Raw genomic sequence first — 7506 nt, 5'->3', positions numbered from 1 at the left:
AATACATAAGCTTCATATATATAATATATATATACTTATAGGGTAAATATATATTTCTATTAATATGATATTGTCACCATTATCAATAGTGCATGTATTAATTTGTATTTATTTAGATTTTGACATATAACATATTTATAATGATAATAATAATATTACATTATGGTTATATATATACACACACAACACATACACATAAAATAATAATAAGTAACACAGAAAAAAGTTAAAAACTACCTGGTTAGATAAATACTAAATAACTTTTTTCATGATAATCCCATACGTGGGATTATCATGAAATGGGAATATCCTGCTGTGTAATACATTAGTACTGTTGATGAGCAAGCAGGAAGGAACTTGTTCATATCAAGATTGAAGAGCTTGATTGTACTCCTGGCGAAAGGTTAGCTAATTTTAGGTCTTTCTTTGGGTTTGTAGTTGAAATGTGATGGAGTGTTCTGTGGATGCTGCAGGTTTTTCAATAGATTTGACAGAGGTTCATGTTAGAGACTTAATAGAGTGAAACAGCACTAAGAAAAGATTAAAAATATTTTTAATTAATGTATACATATACACACACACAGAGAGAGAGCACAAAACTAAGTGGAACACGTAGAACAAAGGCTGGATTCCTAACTAGGTGACGAGCCTTCTGTGATCAGATTGTTGTCAGTTTAGGATATAAACTAGGATCTCGATTCCCCATACATTGGAAACTTTCATGCAACTATAATTATTTAGATTACGTTAAATTTTGATTCATAGTAGCTGCAAATTCCAAAAATAGTATTTTCCCAAATGATTCCATAAACTGTATCTAAAGCAAGGTCCTCAAGGCTCGATTGACCTCACTCATGACAGCAGATGTATTTTTTGTGTTCTTCAAAGTGGGTGTTAGCTAATATTCCCATTAATCTTTATATACTCCTAACTTTTGGCACCTTGGTTATTGAGGAGGAAGATGATCGTTAGTAGAATACATCAGAGTAGCAAGCTTTCAGTGAGGCTTGAAAGTCATACAAATATTGCATTTATTTAATATTCTGACTATTTTATGAAGCCATATCGAATGATGATGGCATTACTAAAATCTTTCAGAAGAGAGGATAAAGGACTGGGGAAAGGATTGGTTAGTTTTTGATTCTGTGGGAGCTGTGGACATTAGATAAGGTGTAGTGTATATGATTCATTTCTTCTGTAAGAAAGGGCCCACTGGAACAAAGATAATAGGTTCTATTGGTTAACGCTACCATATTGTTGAGAAGCGGGGGATGAGAAAGTCTGCAATTGTTTTTCCCGTATGGGTAGACTTCTGTATACTGAAAAGAACAAGTTCCCGTTGGGTAGGCATGTAACCAAGGTGTTTAGAAAGGCTAAATTATTATTATTACTTTCTTTTTCCATGGTAAACTGAATTGTAGGACGAAGATTACTAAGATGACAGATGGAAAGAATATAACGTATCTCGACTATCAGGCCAAATTGAAACATATCAACATATCATAACCAAATAGAGGGTCTGAGTGGGGCCAAGTCAAAAGTTTGTTTTTGAATATACACCCTCTGTCTAAAACGAAACCGAACTTTTCGAAAATAGAAAAAAACTAGTGGAGCCACCTGCTGTATCTTTTTGTTGTCGAAAGCGGCAACCTTCATTAGTGTTATGTTAACTGTTTATGACATTTGTTTCATTAGAAGCCGAGTTATAGTGCCAAGAGTGACAATGTGTTTTGACGAACAGTTGGTCATCACGATATTCATGCCGTACGTGGCGAATGCACGCTATCAGTCGCTTCAAAACTTCGAGATAAAACTCACCATTGACCGTTTGGCCAGGCGGAACTAATTCTTGGTTACAGTGCCCTTGGAATCGTAGAAACAAATCACCATTGTCTTTACTTTTGATTTCTCAAAGCGACTTTTTTTTTGATACCCCTCTTCTGTTGGTATCCACTCAGCACTTTGCTTTGTTTCAGGCTCATATTCAAAACACCGCGTTTAGTTACCAGAAACAATCATTTCCAGGACGTTTGAGTCCTTACTAGCGGTTTTAATGAGGTCCTTGCAGTGTTCAAGTCGATACATTTTTTGGTCGTCAGTCAATTATGGGGAACAAATTGCGAATTCAATTTACGCAGGCCCAAGCTCTCAATTAAAATGTTATGCACAGTTGATTTTGTAATACCAAATTAATCTTGAATCAATCTCACGGACGATTTCTGGTTTTCTTTGAGGAAATCACGCACTTTTTGGATGTTAACTTCGCTCAGTCCAATTTGACCGCCCGGCTTTTCGTCGTTCTCAAGGATCTCACGACCACTTTGAAATCGCTTAAACCACTCGCAAACTTGAGTACAGAATAAGTGTTCATCACTGTATGCTTTGTGAAGCATTTGATGCGTTTCGGTAAAATATTTACCAAGTTTAACACAAAAGTCAATCGCAGCTCTCTGTTCGAAACTCATTTTCCGACCATTCCTCAAAACACACTGTCACCCTTGGCACTATAACTCGGCTTCTAATGAAACAAATGTCATAAACAGTTGACACAACACCAATGAGGGTTGCTGCTTTCGACAACAAAAAGATACAACAGGTTGCGCCACTAGTTAATTCTATTTTCGAAACTTTCGGTTTCTTTTTGGACAGAGGGTGTATTCCATAAATTGGCAAGAGGAGAGAACCCATAGCAGCATACAAGTAAAAAGGTTTTGTTAAACGTCGGTCTTGCCGTAACTTATTAACCTCTTTTGATAGCGTGACAGTTGAGTTGGATATTGCGATTGACTACAGTGATATTACAGGATTTTGCTAAGGTATTTGACACATGCAAATACTGTAACGCAATTTAGAACAAATTGAGACGGATATTAAACTAGTGATGTAGAACGAGAGTGGGTCGTGGACAGATACCAAAAAGGTATCTGTCATTGGCTTGGCTCTGTATTCACACCAGTATTGTTTAATTTGTACATACCCTAAATGAGAAGAGATATTCAATTGTTTTTTGATGGTGCAAATTTGGGTAGTGTAATAATTAATAAAGCTAATATAGAGTGTTTGTAGGATGATTTTAATAAGCTGTCAATATTGGAAAAAGCTAATACCTATCAGTTCAACGTGGAAAAGAGTAAAGTTATTCATTTTGGAATTAAAAGATTACAAGCTCTGTACCACATCGATGAAACCGAACTCCAGGAAGTTAATGATGCAAAGGACTTGGGGTGTTGAAGTTCAGAGGGCATATTGCTAAGTCTCCAAGGTAGCTCAGAGAATCATGCTGATAGATAATTATTTCAAATGCGTTGACACGTCTAAATCTGGATTACTGTACTCAGATCAGGTCGCCTGGATTTCTTGGAGATGAGGAAGTGATAGAAAAACTTCAGATATGAATGACGAGACGAAGTAGGTAAGTGATTTGAGAAAAGCTCCATACATTTCTAAATTGAGTTTGTGGATAGCATAAGCTCTTTGATAAGCAAAGAAGAGGGAATGTTATAAACATCTAAGTTACTAAAGGGATGGAGTAGTAGGATTGAATCAGGGAAATATTTCAGCACTTGGCTAGTGCTGGAAGAACAAGAGGCACCCTGAGAAGTGCATAGTTAACAAGGGTGTGAGGACTAGATTTTCTGGTTGGCGCGTGGTGAACGAGTGCGACGCGTTATGACTCAGTTGTGAGTGCTTCGTCCGTCAATGAATATATAAACGCCACTTGAAAGTGGCGTTGACGTAGAAAATGATATCAGTGGTGGCTCGGTGTAGTTAGTGGATTAAATAGTTGAGTTGGAGAGTTGTTGAGTACGTTCCTTCCTTGATGAGTCTGGAAGTGTCGCGAAATAATAATAATATAGTGAGGATGGTTTGGGTCTCCCGCGATGAGTCTTCTGACTCCATGGAGATGACCCGATATTTATTCACAAGAAAACTCTGAAGAAAGTAAGAATCAAATTTGACTTGCTTTTAGAAGTTGAACTGTTGACTTAAAATACAAATATTATTGAGGACAAAAATTCGCAAACCCTGCTGGAAACATTGACCCAGGAAAGAAAGAATGTCGTTGAGTGGACCAAAAGGACAAAAAACTTACAATGTCATGGGGCACTCGGGAAGAGACACAGACTGTTATGGGAGAAAGAAATAAAGAAAAAAGAAAGAATACAAAATGTTCTTATCAAGATAATCAGCTAGCCAGAGCGAATACAGAATAATATGTAAGAAACTGAAGCAATAAGTAGCTAGAGTCTAGACTATTGAAAAAATTAAGAAATAAATGAAGGAAAGAGTAATGTAAAAGGAATGAGATTTATAAACAATATTTGAAAACTGAAAATGACAATATTCTTTATTTTGGAGATAAAAGATTACAAAAGGAATGTCATTAAAACCTGAAAAGTATAACGGCTACTAGAATAGATGATAATCAAATAGAAATGCGCAAATGTGAAGATATGAACGTTGACTACACTGCACAATTCAGATGGCTTGGCTATTGGCAGAACAGATATTGAGGTAGAGCTCTCATGAAACCCATCTATATGAAGGGAAATGATACCATATTCGAGAATTAGAGAAATTTCTTTATCGAGTGTGTCAGGCAAGATTTATGCAAGCATGCTTGAGAAGAGGTTAAAATATGTGGACGGGGAAACTTGGAGAAGAATAAGATGGGATCAGGCCAGACATAGGTTATCATGATCAGAGATATTCACTTCAAGACCAACAGGTGGGAATTCATGGGAATATAAGGATATGTAATTGTGTTTTTCTTAGATCTAGAAAACTCATATGACAAGGCACTAAGAGAAAAGTTGTTTATACAGAATATTCTATAGGAGTAAATGAAACCTTATACGGAGCAACACATATTTTTAGATCTAGAAAACGCATATTACAAGGCACTAAGAGAAACGTTGTTTATACAAAATATTCTGTAGGAGTAAATGAAACATTACGGAGAAACATATATTTGTAATATGTGTATTTAATACATGTGTATGTATTTATGAGTATATATTTGAGTTCTAAATTAGTAATTAGAAGCATAGGTGGTACAAGAGATGCTATGATGTTCAGTTAGATATGAGAAAACGGTACACATCTCTATTGTTATTCATATTCATCATCCATATGGATAATACTATGAAAGAAAGGCATGAGTTATATCAGAATTGGCCATATTAATATCAGATCTTCACTTTACGTGGCAATGATCATATAAATGATGAGTTGATGATTTTCTACTCATAAACAAATCCAGTAGAAATCTGCAGGGTTCTCTAATTAAACTGAACAACAACACCTGTAATAAATTTATGAAAATTAGATAAATAATAAACACACTGAAAATAGACAGAAACCCTCCAAACAATTGAATCCCAATTGGGGAACCTGTAGAAACAAAATATTTCAGTTCTTTTGCACAGTTTTAGTGAATACCCCTAGCTAAATATGGAAATATACAATAAAATTAACAAAACTGGAATGGTAAGGTTCGACGATTGAATAAATTTGTATAGGAAAGGAGAGAAATTTGGAAAACCATTTAACCAGTTGTACCAATCAGATATCAGACTTTGATATATATATACAAATTTATCCCGAACACCCTGTATATATATATATATATATATATATATATATATATAAAGAAAAAAAATTAGAGCGAAAAGAAAGCAGCAGTTTTAGAACCATATTAAGAATGAGGGTATTAGGATGGAATATAACATTGCTAACATTCATAAGTAGAGCTAATATAAGTTATAATTACAGAATGACAAAGGAAAGGTTATCCAAGAAAAACGACTCTGGGAAAGAGTAAGATCTAGGTGGTTTGATTCAACCAGGAATGCCCTATGTTAGACATAGCACCACGAGATGAGATGTACTGGAGTGCTGACAAAATTGTTCAGAGGCGATTAGCAATAATGATAACTTAATCATGCTGTACTGTAATAGTTGCCTGTATACACCTTAATATTGCATACCAGAAAATTCACGATTATCTGTATTGCATTTTAACTCTCAAACGTAGACACACTTTAAACTAAATTTTATAATACGTAATTAAAAAGTAATATCTCCAATTTTGACATTTATTCTAACATGCCGAAGAAATAAATTTAGATATCACGTGCCGATTTTAGAAAATGGCGATTAACACCACTTTCTACAAAAGAGATGGGGTGGGGGGAATAAAACAAGTTCCTCAATCTCCTTGAACGAATAAAAATCGTAATTGTTATTTTGATACCAATGATGATTTCTGATACATTGTCGAGATGTTTATAGAATATTTAGGCATACAAAATAATATACTGCGTAGATGTCATAAGGTCAATCAACTAGTTGACAGCTACAATTTTCTTATTTTTCCTTTTCTACACTTCCCTTTTACTAGTGAAAGAATTAAGTAATTTTTATAGCTTTTGTAGGCAATGCATTTATGAACTCGATTTTGGAGATCACTCCATCATTCATTTTTGAAACTTGCAAATGAAATTATGTTGAAAAGCAGACACTACATGTTTCACCTTTACCATGTCAACTCTATGAAATCTTCATTTATTGTAAACCTATACGCTGTTGAAAGCAGTCAAAAATGAATTGTATGTATGTGTATGTGTATATATATGTGTGTGTGTGTGTTAATGTTCATCTACCTTATATAAGTTAGCTAGGTGAGATAAAGAATAGTTCTCCTGTGGAAACCAAAAGGTGGTACAAGTTGAACGTCAGTCAAATGTGCAGTTATTAGATCAACTCATTTCTCTCATACCCATCATTATAGTTTCCTCCAAATGATTCCGTTAGGTTATAACTGGGACTCCATATATATGGAGTGAAAATATACTGTCATGTTACTATATATATAGTGTCATGAAAATCGCCCTTAGGGGATGCAGCAGAGTAGTGGCAATCGGGCTGCATTAATATGCCAATAACCACTCATTAGGAGGGGACTCAACCCGTCCTAGAAGGATAGACAGGTCATTCACTAAAACTGCCATTTTGCAGAAAGCATTGCATTATCCATAACTTTATGGATAACTTTTCCAAGCATAACAACCAAAAATCTAAGTCCATAACAGAAGTAACTCTACACTTTTACAGTTATGATGCATCAAAGTGTCTTCCATTTTGACAGAAGAGCATATGTGACATCAGTCATGTAAGCTCTTCAATCAAATCAAAAGTAGTACAATACATAGGACCACACAACAGACTATAAGTACAACTCAACGGATAATTGCAATCCTGAACCGAAACTGACAACTAAAGATAAGGATATCATTTTGCCTCTTTACAAGTGCTAGATAAGACCTCACTTGGAGTGTTGTGTGCAGATCTGTCTCCTAGTTTACGCAGTGATTCTGATACATGGAGTATGTGTGTTAAAAATAATATCAGGATTGTGGAACACTGATTATGAAGATATTGAGAATTTCTTGCTTGAATTCACCAGCAAACAGAAAAATGAGGAGTGATATGATTGAGATTTAC

This window comes from Typopeltis vanoorti, chromosome 21, assembly GCF_054136105.1.
Source record: "Typopeltis vanoorti isolate ZY-2024b chromosome 21, IOZ_Tvanoo_1.0, whole genome shotgun sequence".
In the NCBI taxonomy this organism is placed as follows: Eukaryota; Metazoa; Arthropoda; class Arachnida; order Uropygi; family Thelyphonidae; genus Typopeltis; species Typopeltis vanoorti.
Note: the sequence above shows the minus strand (reverse complement) of the source record.